This window comes from Somniosus microcephalus, chromosome 31 (assembly GCF_052327205.1).
Source record: "Somniosus microcephalus isolate GS21.2 chromosome 31, FLI_Smic_1.0, whole genome shotgun sequence".
Classification (NCBI taxonomy): Eukaryota; Metazoa; Chordata; class Chondrichthyes; order Squaliformes; family Somniosidae; genus Somniosus; species Somniosus microcephalus.
The window spans coordinates 23,757,529-23,773,369 of record NC_141017.1 but is presented as its reverse complement, the minus strand read 5'-3'; the positions used below and the strand labels follow the sequence as shown (position 1 = coordinate 23,773,369).

The 15,841-nt window shown below is 50.5% G+C and overlaps 1 protein-coding gene and 1 long non-coding RNA gene across 3 annotated transcripts in view; one reads left to right on the top strand and one right to left on the bottom strand.

Annotated features, from left to right (window-relative positions):
* Window positions 1-8,511, bottom strand: part of nfil3-6 (nuclear factor, interleukin 3 regulated, member 6) — a 47,567-nt gene extending 39,056 nt beyond the window's left edge. The window contains exon 1 of one of the 2 annotated variants that reach the window (XM_085971636.1): window positions 8,464-8,511. The gene's annotated coding sequence lies outside the window, so the exon portion shown is untranslated. Of the gene's footprint in view, window positions 1-5,540; window positions 5,601-8,463 lie in introns of those variants that run through there. The other variant, XM_085971635.1, reaches the window with a different exon arrangement.
* LOC147097645 (uncharacterized) overlaps window positions 1-15,841 on the top strand; it is a 41,606-nt gene that overhangs the window by 11,496 nt on the left and 14,269 nt on the right. The window lies entirely within an intron of this gene.

Here is a 15,841-nt window from a genome sequence, read left to right as displayed (position 1 = left end):
TACAGAGTAAAGCTCCTTCTACACTGTCCCATCAAACACTCCCAGGGCAGGTACAGCACGGGTTAGATACAGAGTAAAGCTCCTTCTACACTGTCCCATCAAACACTCCCAGGGCAGGTACAGCACGGGTTAGATACAGAGTAAAGCTCCCTCTGCACTGCCCCATCAAACAGTCCTAGGGCAGGTACAGCACGGGTTAAATACAGAGTTGAGTTGGAGAGTGCTGGTTTTGGGTGAGCTCCAGTTTATGGAACGTGGAGGGCGGGAGGCTGGCCAGGGTTGGTTGGAATCGTCAAATCTGGACGTGAGAAATATGGTTAAGGGTTTCAGCAGCAGATGTGCAGAGGCAGGCGAGGTGGAAGTTGGCAGTCTTGGGGATGGAGAGGATATAAAGAAAGGAAGACTTGCATTTCTATGGCACCTTTCACAACCTCAAGGCACCCCCAAAGCGCTTTCCAGCCAATAAAGTACTTTTTGAAGTGTGGTCACTGTTGTAATGTGGGAAACAGGGCAGCCAAATCGCGCACAGCAAGCTCCCACAAACAGCAATGTGATAATGACCAGATCATCTGTTTTTGTGACGTTGATTGAGGGATAAATATTATCCAGGACAGCGGGGAGAACTCCCCCTGCTCTTCCTCGAATATGAGGTTGGAAGCTCAACTCGCGGTCGACTCGCTGGCCAGGATTGTCAGCAATCTTTTTCAGCCTGAGACAATGATCAGGAAGGGTGATGGAATCAGTGGCTGGGGTGTGAAGTTGACGGCGGGGGGGCCAGAGACAATGGCGTCGGTCCTCCCAACGTCTAACTGGATGCCTTTGCGGCTCATCCAGGAGCGGATGTCGGAGAAGCGGTGTGACGACACCGAGGGCAGCGGAGGGATCCGAGGGAGGCAGTCGGGTGATGGAGCCGGGTGTATGGAAACTGGCGCCAATGGGGGGAGATGTTAACCCTGTCCAGGCGGCGGAAACCGGAGCCCTGAAGCCGCCGGGAGTTGACCGCTTCGGGATTGCAACCGGCTCAACCGAGCAGGCGCCACGCAACCCCCGGCCAAAGCCCGCGGGCTGCAATTTGGAACTCGGCAGCCTGAGTGGGAAGACGCAGTGGGTTTGCTGCCAGGCCAACCCCGTCGAGAAGAGGCCAGAGATTCACCGGGTGCTCGGGATCATTTGGAGCATCGGACCAGAGCCCGAATCTGACCGAGCACTCTGACCTGGGATGGCCAGATCTGACCAGAGTGTTCAGCCTCCCGGCTGGATTCAAATCTGGATTTGGACTGGATCTTCAACCAATCTGGGACTGCTTCAAATGTAGGCGGTTTGCTCATCTCTCCTGTGAAGTGCCTTAATAAGAACATAAGAAATAGGAGCAGGAATAGGCCACTTGGCCCCTCGAGCCTGCTCCGCCATTCAATAAGATCATGGCTGATCTTGGGCTCAAAGCCACTTCCCTGCCCGCTCCCCATAACCCTTCACTCCCTTATCTTGCAAAAAATCTGTCTATCTCCACCTTAAATGTATTTAATGACCCAGCCTCCACGGCTCTCCGGGGCAGAGAATTCCACAGATTTACGACCCTCTGAGAGAAGAAATTCCTCCTCATCTCAGTTCTAAAAGGGCGATCCTTTATTCTAAAACTGTGCCCCCGAGTTCTAGATTTCCCCACGAGGGGAAACATCCTCTCTGTATCTACCTTGTCGAGCCCCCTCGGTATCTTATATGTTTCAATAAGATCACCTCTCATTCTTCTAAATTCCAATGAGTATAGGCCCAACCTGCTCAACCTTTCTTCATAAGTCAACCCCCTCATCTCTGGAATTAATCTAGTGAATCGTCTCTGAACTGCCTCCAATGCAAGTATATCCTTCCTTAAATAAGGAGACCAAAACTGTACGCAGTACTCCAGGTGTGGTCTCACCAGCGCCCTGTACAGTTGTAGCAGGACTTCCCTACTTTTATACTCCTTGGGATGTTTGACTACATTAAAGGCACTAGATAAATGCAAGTAGTTATTGTTGTTGGGTCGGGAGGTGGGAGGGCCCCAGCTGAGCAAGGAGGAAACTTATTTAAGCTTAAAAAAAGTTCAAGTGAAAGTCACAGTGGGATAATTAAATAATAAATAATATAAAATAAAAGTTAATAATGGGGAGCGTGGTGATGAGGTAGAAGATCAGCCATGATCTCATTGAATGGCGGAGCAGGCTCGAGGGGCTGAATGGCCGACTCCTGCTCCTATTTCTTATGTTCTTATGTTCTTAAACAAAGACAGTTCAAATAGTTTATTGTCTAATGTACGGTTACTACAGGACGTTCTATTGAAGATACGGCAAGCTAACTCAAGGATTCCTATTTGTTGCTAGTTCAGAATGGAGCGTGCGTTTTAAATCTGACTGTAAAGTATGAGAGAAAAAACAACTGAAGCACTTTGAAACTCCCTTCAACTATCGAATATCAAAATCTGATGAGGTGTTAATCAGTCTGATTGAGAAGAATAGGGAGGTGGAGACAAATGAAGCCCAATCCAGAGCTCTTTTATCCCACAACTCCTATTAGTTCATGGGTGTCACTAAGATTGTTTCCAAGTCGCTCTATGGCCTCGCTCCTCTTTACCTCTGCAGCCTCCTCCAGCCCTACATGACCACTGTTCTCCCAACTCTCCCTAATCCCCTCCTCCTTGCTTCTTCCATCCCTCCTTCAAAAGCCTTCTCCAAACCTACCGCACCTTCAAACACCTCCAGCAACCTCTCCCATCGCCGTATGGGGTTTGTTATAAATCTCATCATCATGAAGAAATGACTCATGAAATAACACTGGACGGCCAGCTGGTGGCGTCGTCCAAGGAGTATAAATACTCGGGCGTGGGCCCAGCTTGCACAGGGACATTTTGTAAGACAGGAACTAGTGAAGGACAACTAGACCTCCATGTTCTGAAACAAGTTGATTAAAGCCTTGCTTTATACTCGAACCAAGTGCGTAGTGAGTTTTATTATGTCAGGGTTTATTTGTCACTTCTGTGAAGCACTCTGGAGCAATTTATTACATTAAAGACACTGTAAATATCGGAGTTGTTGACTCCCACAGGCGTGTTAAAAAGCCTACAAAACAGAAAGACTTGCATTTCTATAGCGCCTTTCGCAACCTCAGGACTTCCCAAAGCGCTTTACAACCAACCAAGTACTTTATTTGAAGTGTAGAGCAGCAGCCAATCTATGCACAGCAAGCTCCCACAAACAACAATGACCAGATAACCTGCTTTGTAGGTGTTGGTCGAGGGATTTGCCGCGCGGAGGGAGAGCTGCTCAGGAAGGCGGCTCACCACCACCTTCTCAAGGGCAATTAGGGATGGGCCTTGCCGGCGACGCCCACCTCCCAGGAACGAACCAAAATAAATAAATATTAGAACACCGGCTCTTCTTCAAATTTGTGTTGCGGGATCTTTTGTGTTCCCCTGAGAGGGCAGGCAGGGGCCTCGGTTTAACGTCTCATCCTAAAGACGGCACCTCCGACAGTGCGGCGCTCCGCTGGGAGCGTCAGCCTGGATTTTTGTGCTCAAGTCTCCTGGAGTGGGGCTTGAACCCACAACCTTCTGACTCATGAGGCGAGGGTGCTGCCCACTGAGCCACGGCTGACACCTGACAGCGAGAAGGATTTATTACTGTAATATTAGTGTCCGTTTCGGCTTCACAGAGCAGCAGCTGAAATCCTCCCCGCTAAAAGATACCAGGGAAGTCCGAGGGTTAAACTCTATTTCAAACGCGCCTCGCCGCACGATTCTGATCAGTTAATTATATTGCAGAGTAATTACAGGGTATTATTTAAGAAATCTGGGTCTAGAAAATGGGCAGTATCAGATCAGCCACATCGTTATACGCAGCACCTGATACTCAGCTTAATTGTAGACAAAGGTCCTCTACCAACCTGTCCCCGCCACACAGTACTGCCCCCCGATTATCAAAATCCACGACAAGGCCTTGGACAATGTGGACCACTTTCCATACCTTGGGAGCCTACTGTCAACAAGGGCAGACGTCGATGACGAAGTCCAACACCGCTTTCAGTGTGCCAGTGCGGCCTTCGGTCGCCTGAGGAAGAGAGTGTTTGAAGACGAGGACCTCAAACCCAGCACTAAGCTCATGGTCTACAGAGCAGCAGTGATACCCACCCTGCTGTATGCCTCAGAGACATGGACCATGTACAGCAGGCACCTCAAAGCACTGGAGAGGTACCACCAACGCTGCCTCCGCAAGATCCTGCAAATCCATTGGCAGGATAGGCGCACCAACGTCAGTGTTCTCGCTCAGGCCAACATCCCCAGCATCGAAGCTTTGACCACGCTCGATCAGCTCCGATGGACGGGTCACATTGTCCGCATGCCCGATACGAGACTCCCAAAACAAGCGCTCTACTCGGAGCTCCGACACGGCAAGAGAGCCCCAGGTGGGCAGAGGAAACGCTTCAAGGACACCCTCAAAGCCTCCTTGAAAAAGTGCGACATCCCCACCGACACCTGAGAATCCCTGGCCCAAGACCGCACAAAGTGGAGGAGAAGCATCCGGGAAGGCGCCAAACACCTCGAGTCTCTTCGCCGGGAGCAAGTGGAAGGCAGCGCAAGGAGTGCACGTCAACCCAAGCACCCCACCCACCCACCCCTTCAACCACCGTCTGCCCCACCTGTGACAGAGACTGTAGGTCCCGCATTGGACTCATCAGTCACCTGAGAACTCAGTTTTAATGTGGAAGCAAGTCATCCTCGGCTCCGAGGGACTGCCTAAGAAGAAGAAGAGTCAATGGAACGGACTATTAGGCGCTGTGTATGACGGGCGGCAGATCCGCTCCAGCCCGTTTTTTTTGCGTGCCCGCCCGTAATAATTTCTAGGCCTGATCCCTTAATGATCAGTTCAATTGTAGCTCTCTCTCCCCCGGGTGGCCACCCACGCTGCCTGCAACCCAGTCACAAAATCCCATCGCCAAAGTCCATCTGCACCCTGAAGATAATTTCCAAGGCCGCCAAAGGGCACGATTTCCCCCCCTCTCAAAAAAAATATTGGGCCAGAAATTAGGATCGGGAGCTTGCCGCGCGTGCAAGCCCCCGATGTGCACTCACCCGGCGCGCCGACATCTGAAGCCTGGGCTTGCTTGCATTTCCTCTCACTGGCCCGGTTCAGATGTCGGCGCGATGTGCTAACCTGATCCAGCGGCGTAGTTAGTGCGATGTGCCGGCTGGGATCAGGTGAGCACTGTGCAGCCAATCAGGGGAGGGGAAACTCATTCATGAGTTTGATAGTTAAAGACTGTCAAACTCATGAAAAGTACGGGCGCCCAAAAGACTAGTTTAACTTTAATTAAAATTTAAAAAAATCCCAATAATTAAATAAACTATAAATAACTTTTAAAAACTATTTAAAACAATTAATAAAATTTTTGAAAAAAATAATTTTTTACAAAATCGGGTCTAAAAATAAACTTACCTTACTGTAAAGTCCTTATAAACAATGAATCTGTGGAAAAAATGTAATAATTTTAAATAATAGACCACTTACCTTCAAAAATCCACTCCTTACACTTCCTTTTTTCATTTCTAAGAAGTTCAGGCCCTTGCACACGCGCGCAAACCTGTCAAAAAAAAGGAAGTTCAACGCGTGCGCGCAGGTTGGACCTCTTAACCCCTTTATTCGATGGAGAGGAAATGCCGGTTTCCCGCGCATGCGCTGTGCATGCTGAAATCCGGCACTTCCAACGGGCCCACGCGTGAGTACACCGTCCGTACTCACGCGTTGGGACCGGAATTACTGGCCCATTGTGCTCCCCCCCGCCCCCACCTTACGAGGAGAATGTTCCTTTAATTCTGAGGCAGCTGAGTGATTCACTCTGTGTTCTGTGTTAAATCGGGAGGTTACATAACCTGCTACAGTTTACTGTGACTAAGGCCCCTTTATGTAACATGTTGACTGTAAGCATGACTTGCATTAATGGAACAGGATCAAAGGAAGCTCTTTTTTTTCCATGGCTTATATAAGTGATTATCAGGAGAGCTGGGCTGTGTTATACAATGGGGTGTCATGACTTATGTAAGTGCTGGATTTAGCTGTGCTAATAGGCTCCAGGGCTTTCATTTATCCACAACCCTGCTCCGATCTAATTTGGCTCTATTCACTGGCCGACAATTTGTGCAGAAATGTTCAAAAGCAAGCAGCTCACGACTAGGCTTTCTCCTCGCTGCTTTTGTACGGTTTACGTAACGCAGGTACAGTCATGTTTCCCGGAGTTTGCCCGAGAACTCTGGAATTCTCTCCCCCCCCCTCCCCACAAAGGCTATGGACGCTTTGTCGGGTAACAAAAGTGCTCCCAAGCTCTGGAATTCCCTCCCTAAACCTCTCCGCCTCGCTACCTCTCTCTCCTCCTTTAAGACGCTCCTTAAAACCAACCTCTTTGACCAAGCTTTTGGTCGCCTGCCCTAATATCTCCTTATGTGGCTCGGTGTCAAATTGTGTTTGATAATCGCTCCTGTGAAACGCCCTGGGACGATTTACTACGTTAAAGGCGCTATATAAATGCAAGTTGTTGTTGTTGTAAAGGTATCAAGGGATATGGAATGAAGGTGGGTATATAGAGCTGAGCTGGCGATCAGCCATGATCTAATTGAATGGCAATGCAGGCTTGAGGGGCTGAATGGCCTCCTCCTGTTCCTAATGTTCCTAACAGGTTCGAGGGGCTGAATGGCCTCCTCCTGTTCCTATGTAACAGACTCAAGGGGTTGAATGGCCTCCTCCTGTTCCTAATGTTCCTATGTAACTGGCTCAAGGGGCTGAATGGCCTCCTCCTGTTCCTAATGTTCCTATGTAACTAGCTCAAGGGGCTGAATGGCCTCCTTCTTTTCCTAAAGTTCCTATGTAACAGACTCGAGGGGCTGAATGGCCTCCTCCTGTTCCTTATGTTCCTATGTAACTAGCTCGAGGGGCTGAATGGCCTCCTTCTTTTCCTAAAGTTCCTATGTAATAGACTCGAGGGGCTGAATGGCCTCCTCCTGTTCCTAATGTTCCTAACAGGCTCTAGGGGCTGAATGGCCTCCTTCTTTTCCTAATGTTCCTACGTAACAGGCTCGAGGGGCTGAATGGCCTTCTCCTGTTCCTAATGTTCCTATGTAACTGGCTCGAGGAGCTGAATGGCCTCCTCCTGTTCCCAATGTTCCTATGTAACTGGCTCGAGGGGCTGAATGGCCTCCTCCTGTTTCTGATGTAACAGGCTCGAGGGTCTGAGTGGCCTCCTCCTGTTCCTTATGTTCCTATGTAACTGGCTCGAAGGGCTGAATGGCCTCCTTTTCCTAAAGTTCCTATGTAACAGACTCGAGGGGCTGAATGGCCTTCTCCTGTTCCTAATGTTCCTATGTAACTGGCTTGAGGGGCTGAATGGCCTCCTCTTGTTCCTATGTAACAGACTCGAGGGTCTGAGTGGCCTCCTCCTGTTCCCAATGTTCCTATGTAACTGGCTCGAGGGGCTGAATGGCCTCCTCCTGTTCCTAATGTTCCTATGTAACAGACTCGAGGGGCTGAATGGCCTCCTCCTGTTCCTAATGTTCCTATGTAACTGGCTCGAGGGGCTGAATGGCCTCCTCCTGTTCCTAATGTTCCTATGTAACTGGCTCGAGGGGCTGAATGGCCTCCTCCTGTTTCTGATGAAACAGGCTCGAGGGTCTGAGTGGCCTCCTCCTGTTCCTATCGTATCAGGCTTGAGGGGCTGAATGGCCTCCTCCTGTTCCTAATGTTCCTAACAATCTGGAGGGGCTGAATGGCCTAATCCTGTTCCTAATGTTCCATCTCTGAGGCTGCAAATGAATTTGTGGTTCCCACTCTGATTTTCCTAATGTTTTGCTGTGGTTTTGAATACTTTCTATTTCTTCACCCACCTTCGTCCCTCAGCCTTCTCTTTTCCAGTGAGAACAGGCCCAATTTGCATAACCACACCACATAATCCGATCCCTCAAACTCCTCGATCGTTTTGGCTGCGCCCTTAGCTGCTGCACTGTACACTAAGATGTGCCTGCAGCCAGCAGAAACACGGGTGCTAAGGCTGAAGTTAATTATTTCAAACTGCGGATTCACTCTGAGCTCAGCCGCACCACTCACTTTAACAAGGCCCCAGTTCCCATTGTACGTAGAAACATTTTGGAACAGATAATATTCCGCTCACAGTCCAAAAAACAAATTGCGTAACAGTGATTTTTGTCTCTCTCTCTCTCTGCCAACTTGGCACAGTGTGCTTGCAAATGTCACCCGCTTGATGAAGGAGGGAGCTCGGCCTAACAGCCAACCTGAGAAGTGGAGCCTGCGGGGCCTGAGAGGAACCAGTCCAGGAAATTCCTGACCAACCGTTTCTCCAAAGAAAACGAATTTGGATTCCATCGACACAGTGAAACATCCTGAAGAATTATCTGTTTTTCACCGACTTTCCAAAGTGTATACTCACGTGGAAAGTGTCTGCAAGCCTCGCTTTGTTTCCAAGTTCACAACGCAGTGACTTGAACCCTGTTGTCCTACCATAACATCACGACTAAAAATAGACCAAACTTTTCAACTCTGCCCTCTCACCCTAACAAACAAATGATGTTTGCCACACAGTATTTCATAGACAGCCTCTTTAGGTGCAACGGAAAGAAAGACTTACATTTCTATAGCGCCTTTCGCAACCTTAGGACGTCCCAAAGCGCTTTACAGCCAATGAAGCACTTTTTGAAGTGTGGTCACTGTTGTAATGTAGGAAACGCGGCAGCCAATTTGCGCACAGCAAGCTCCCACAAACAGCAATGTGATAATGACCCAGATCATCTGTTTTAGATGTTGATTGAGGAATAAATCTTAGCCAGGACACCGGGGAGAACTCCCCCTGCTCTACTTCCAAATAGTGCCGTGGGATCTTTTACGTCCACCTGAGAGAGCAGACGGGGCCTCAGTTTAATGTCTCGTCTGAAAGATGGCGCCTCCGACAGTGCAGCACTCCCGCAGTACTGCAGTGGAGGGCCAGCCTGGATTTATATGCTCAAGTCTCTGAAGTGGGACTTGAACACACAAACTTCTGACTCAGAGGTGAGAGGGAGCTGCCCACTGAGCCACGGTTGGCCAGAGGCAGAGATTGTGTACATGCACCAGGTTATGGGCAGTGTTTGATGGGACAGTGTAGAGGGAGCTTTACTCTGTATCTAACCCGTGCTGTACCTGCCCTGGGAGTGTTTGATGGGGCAGTGTAGAGGGAGCTTTACTCTGTATCTAACCCGTGCTGTACCTGCCCTGGGTCTGTTTGATGAGACAGTGTAGAGGGAGCTTTACTCTGTATCTCACCCGTGCTGTACCTGCCCTGGGAGTGTTTGATGGGGCAGTGTAGAGGGAGCTTTACTCTGTATCTAACCCGTGCTGTACCTGCCCTGGGAGTGTTTGATGGGACAGTGTAGAGGGAGCTTTACTCTGTATCTAACCCGTGCTGTACCTGCCCTGGGAGTGTTTGATGGGACAGTGTAGAAGGAGCTTTACTCTGTATCTAACTCGTGCTGTACCTGCCCTGGGAGTGTTTGATGGGACAGTGTAGAGGGAGCTTTACTCTGTATCTAACCCGTGCTGTACCTGCCCTGGGAGTGTTTGATGGGGACAGTGTAGAGGGAGCTTTACTCTGTATCTAACCGGTGCTGTACTGCCCTGGGAGTGTTTGATGAGATAGTGTAGAGGGAGCTTTACTCTGTGTCTAACCCGTGCTCTACCTGCCCTGGGAGTATTTGATGGGACAGTGTAGAGGGAGCTTTACGCTGTATCTAACCCGTGCTGTACCTGCCCTGGGAGTGTTTGATGGGACAGTGTAGAGGGAGCTTTACTCTGTATCTAACCCGTGCTGTACCTGCCCTGGGAGTGTTTGATGGGACAGTGTAGAGGGAGCTTTACTCTGTATCTAACCCGTGCTGTACCTGCCCTGGGAGTGTTTGATGGGACAGTGTAGAGGGAGCTTTACTCTGTATCTAACTCGTGCTGTACCTGCCCTGGGAGTGTTTGATGGGACAGTGTAGAGGGAGCTTTGTTTTGTATCTAACCCGTGCTGTACCTGCCCTGGGAATGTTTGATGGGACAGTGTAGAGGGAGCTTTGTTCTGTATCTAACCCGTGCTGTACCTGCCCTGGGAGTGTTTGATGGGACAGTGTAGAGGGAGCTTTGTTCTGTATCTAACCCGTGCTGTACCTGCCCTGGGAGTGTTTAATGGGACAGTGTAGAGGGAGCTTTACTCTGTATCTAACCGGTGCTGTACCTGCCCTGGGAGTGTTTGATGGGACAGTGTCGAGGGAGCTTTACTCTGTATCTAACTCGTGCTGTACCTGCCCTGGGAGTGTTTGATGGGACAGTGTAGAGGGAGCTTTACTCTGTATCTAACCCGTGCTGTACCTGCCCTGGGAGTGTTTGATGGGACAGTGTAGAGGGAGCTTTACTCTGTATCTAACCCGTGCTGTACCTGCCCTGGGAGTGTTTGATGGGACAGTGTAGAGGGAGCTTTACTCTGTATCTAATCCGTGCTGTACCTGCCCTGGGAGTGTTTGATGGGACAGTGTAGAGGGAGCTTTACTCTGTATCTAAACCGTGCTGTACCTGCCCTGGGAGTGTTTGATGGGACAGTGTAGAGGGAGCTTTGTTCTGTATCTAACCCGTGCTGTAGCTGTCCCGAGAGTGTTTAAAAGCCAGGAGAATCTACTTTCTCCCCCTTCTCTGCCTATTGCCTGTTTAGCTCCTTTCCCTTTTTGGTGTGAAAGTGTTTGGTTTACAACCCTAGAATTTTTGACAACAATGTCTTGCCCTTGGAATGAGATGGACTTCCAGGAATGTGGGATGTCTGTTTAAATTACGGGGGCTAAATTCGGTTGATTTGCACCTCCTGCTAGAGCCCTAAGAGGGCGGTAACTGGCGCAAATCAACTAGCGCCTGGGCACGGCGTCGCGAACACCTCTGGCGAAATTCAGCGGGAGGTTAGCGGCAGCGCTAACCATTAGCATCACGCGGTGCTGCGCCGCCGGCGATGATGTCATCACCATGTACAGTCTCCCGCTCGCGCCCCCGGCTGTAATATTGGAAGCTATGTCCGGCGGGGTCAGGGGGGCCTACTTGCGGCCGGGGCAGTGCTAGTTAAAGGGGAGGTGGCGGGCGGCCATTTTTGATGCTGGCGGCCTGCCAGCACCTGCCCCCGTTGTTGTCCCCGGCCCCTGTGAAGCCCCTCCGCCCCGCCGGGTGCCGGCTGCTCTCCGTGAGCCCGGCACTCCTCTTTTGCCGGCACTCCCCATCCCCGGTGGCCCAGCTGGACGCCGGGACGCGCTGCGCCAGGCCCCTCCCCTTTAAGAAGGGGAGGAAGGCCTGCAGTAACGTGCCGCGATATTGGCTCGCAGCGCCACAAGCGGGACACGGGGCGCTTCCAGTAGCGCCCCTCCTCCCTCTCAGGGCGCTACCTAGGAAAATCGGCCATGGGGGCGCTAACTTTTAGCGCTCCCTTTACCCCATCAGCACAGAAACAGGCTGTTTGGCCCCACAGGTCTATGCCGGTGTGTATCTTCCACATGAGCCTCCTCCCACCTTACCAACATATCATAGAATCATAGGCTCCTAGAATGATACAGCGCAGGAGGAGGCCACCATGCCCATCTGTCTCGGCTCCCGATATTTGAGCATCGACTGCTGGCTTTTGTTTCACTCACTCGTCACGTCTCGTGCCCTGCAAGTGCCGGAGGTTCACCGTCTGACAGGCTTTGGGAGGTTCTCGGAGCTTGGACCCGCCCCTCGGGATGCTCCGTGAATCCAGCAGGCCTCACCTCTGGTCCTGTGGGCCCTCAGGGTGTGTCCCAGGTTGTCAGGGCTGGGTTATATAAGGTAAAATAAAAAAAACAGACAATGCTGGGATACACTCAGCAGGCCAGGCAGCATCTGTGGAGCGAGAAACAGAGTTAACGGTTCAGGTCGATGACCCTTCGTCAGAACTGGAAAAGCTGGAGATGGAACAGGTTTTAAGCGAGTGTAAGGGCCAGGAAAGTGGGGAGGGGAGGAAAGAACAAAAGGGAAGGTCTGTGATAGGATGGAAGGCAGGAGAGATTAAATGACAAATGGGATAATGAGAGGCAACGTTAAATTTTGCGATGTGAATGGGTTCGCACAGCCCCTTAAAGGGGCCGCAAACCTCAAAAAATAATTACGGGGAACATTGATGAGAGGTGGACTGATGATAACGTTCCCTGGGTGAGATGGGGAGGAGTGGGGGGGTGGGGATCGGGAATGCATCACTGAGAGACGGCCATTAGAGATTATTTTATTGCCCCCAATTCTCTCCCCTCCTTTCCTGAAGGCGCTGACACTTCCTGGGGCACGGGCCCCACACGAGCGCACATGCGCTGCCGCCCGGTACCTCGCTGAAGTTGACCACGCTTCGGCATTCAGACAGTGAGGGTCAGCGTACTATTTGGCCGTGTGGGGCATCGCCGCCGAGCACGATCCTGCCCTGGTCCAACATCCAAACACGCACGATAGCAAAATACTGCGGATGCTGGAAATCCGAAATAACAACAGAAAATGCTGGAAAAACTCAGCAGGCCAGGCAACATCCGTGGAGAGAAATTAGAGTCGACGTTTCGAGTCAAACCCTTTGTCAAGACTGAAGAAGCACAGGAAATGAAACAAATTAAAAGGCCAGTTTGGGGGCTGGGAGAGAACAAAAGAGAAGTGAAGAGACATTAAGAGGTATTCAAAACCAGATGAGATGGTGATAGGACTAGTGGAGACAAAAGGCGGCTCTAGATTAGGTGTGAAATGCGCTGGCAGAATGGGAGACAGCTGCCATGTGGGAGAGAAAAAAAGGGGGGGGGGGAAAGGCCAAAACAAAGGTGTGGATAAAAAATATAAGTAAAAATGTAATAGGGGCCGCAGTTATGATCTGAAATTGTTGAACTCGATGTTGAGTCCGGAAGGCTGTAAAGTGCCTAATCGGAAGATGAGGTGCTGTTCCTCGAGCTTATGCTGAGCTTCATTGGAACAATGCAAGAGCCCGAGTACGGTGAGGTCCGAGTGGGAGTGGGGCAGTGAATTAAAATGACAGGCGACCGGAAGCTCAGGGTCACCCTTACGGACTGAACGGAGGTGTTCCGCAAAGCGGTCACCCAAACACGCACGCTTTGCAGCCAGGGGGCGCTGTGCAGAGATCAGCAGCAGCAGCCCAGGCCGATCTTCCACCTCCTTAACCCGGGGGGCGCTGAGGCCGACAGGCCTGCCCCGTTGGCCGGTAACCCAGCAACGGCTTGGCGCCGAAGCTGGGGCCGTCCTGGGCCGTACAGCTGAGCTGTTCCTGCCTCCCAACCAGCCTGGTCATTGTGGGACATGCACCAAGCTTCACGGGGCAGGCGGCCTGCTTCAGAACGGAAACCGTGACCGCGCCCGCGCCCCACGCAACCGCAAACAAGGTTTTCTAACGACATTCGGACCTCATTAGCACAAACTGGTAGAGGACATGGCACCGTAGTCCTTCCCTATCTGGAGCTCATTTCATCACGGCCTGGGCTGTGAGATCATAAAACATTTTAACAGGAAAGCGAGAACGGGCTTTTCGAAATTTAAAAAAAACCTGTCAAAGCTGGAGATCTGAAACTCAAAACAGAAAATGCTGGGGCACATCTGATAAAATGGCAGCTTAACATTTTAAGAAAAAGAAAGACTTGCATTTCTATAGCGCCTTTCACAACCAGCGGACGTTGCAAAGCGCTTTACAGCCAATGAAGCACTTTTTTGAAGTGGAGTCACTGTTGTAATGTGGGAAATGCGGCAGCCAAATTGCGCACAGCAAGCTCCCACAAACAGCAATGCGATAATGACCGGATAATCTGTTTTTTTAGTGATGTTTATTGAGGGATAAATACTGGTCAGGACACCGGGGAGAACTCCCCTGCTCTTCTTCGAAATAATGCCGTGAGATCTTTTACATCCACCCGAGAGAGCAGACGGGGCCTCGGTTTAACGTCTCATCCGAAAGACGGCACCTCCGACTGTGCAGCACTCCCTCAGCACCGCACTGGGAGCGTCAGCCTGGATTCTGTGCTCAAGTCTCTGGAGTGGGGACTTTAGATGTAGAAGTGGGAGCAACTTTTGCTTTTTTTAATGCGAGGTTTCCAACAACAAGGGTTTGCCTAACAGTGCAGTCCCTCCAACAATCCAGAATGAAACCTGCCTCTTTAACTGAAAAGGGAAGCAGCCACCAGACAAGGCAGAGTGCCGACAGAGTCGGTGGAAAAATCAAAGCGCCCCTCATTCATAAGAGATGATGCTTTGTAATGTCAGGCTTGGAGTAAGGGCTCGGCGAGCTGGCTTTGTTTCATCTGCGAATTCCATTGTGTAAGCTGCACTTCTGAAGAGCACACCGTGTTCCACCGCCTCTATTTTTAACAGCGTGCCTGCTGATCCCTATCGTAAATACCAGTCAGTTTTAATGACGTTTAATTGCACCCTGTCAACCCAGACACAAGTGTTTATTGCACAATTTTCCAGAGCATTTTCTACTGGTAGTTCAGGAGAGGGGGAGTATTTGTGTCACATTATAACTGTACTGTGAAAACTTCCTCCAGCCAACTCCTGAGTCTCAAATCCACTTTATCGCCAGAGAATCTGCGAAGTCAATCCCTTGTCCCTTTCTTAAAAAAAACTTCTTCTCTCCCTCCTCTCCGCAAGGCCCTCCCTGAGTTTGTTGGCCTACATGGGCACCAATCGCCCTTTGATATCTCGTCCACTTGGCCGTTCTTTATGTGTGGCTGTTGGCAAACTATTCAACTGCTGGAGGCATTGTAGTTAACCCTGATTACACACAACACACGCACGCAACACACGCACACACACAACACAGGCACACAACGCACGCACACACACAACACAGGCACACAACGCACGCACACACACAACAGGCACACAACGCACGCACACACACAACACAGGCACACAACGCACGCACACGCACACAACACAGGCACACAACGCACGCACACACACAACACAGGCACACAACGCACGCACACACACAACACAAGTACACACAACACACATGCACACAACGCACGCACACTCACAACACAGGCACACAACGCACGCACACGCACACAACACAAGTACACACAACACACATGCACACAACGCACGCACACTCACAACACAGGCACACACACACACATAACACACATGCACACAAAACACGCACACACACAAAATACATGCACAATACATGTGTGTGTGTTTGTGTGTGTTGTGTGTACATATGTTGTGTGTGTGCATGAGTTGTGTGTGTTGCGTATTCTGCACACGCACACACACAACACACGCACACACAATTCATACACACACATCACACTCACATACACACGGACACAACACGCAGACACACAACACACACAAACACACACAACGCACATAAGACACAACACATGCACACACAACACATACTCACACAACACATGCTCACACAACACATGCACACACAACACACTCACACAACACATGCTCACACAACACATGCACACACAACACACACTCACAACACACGCACACACACAAGCACACAACACACACACGCACACACACATGCGCACACACACAGGCACACACGCACACACAACACACACATGCACACACAACACACACATGCGCACACACACAACACACACACGTACACACAACACACACTCACACAACACACGCACACACACAACACACACATGCACACACGCACACACACACATGCTCACACAACACAAGCACACAACACACGCATGCACACACGCACACAACACACACATGCACACACA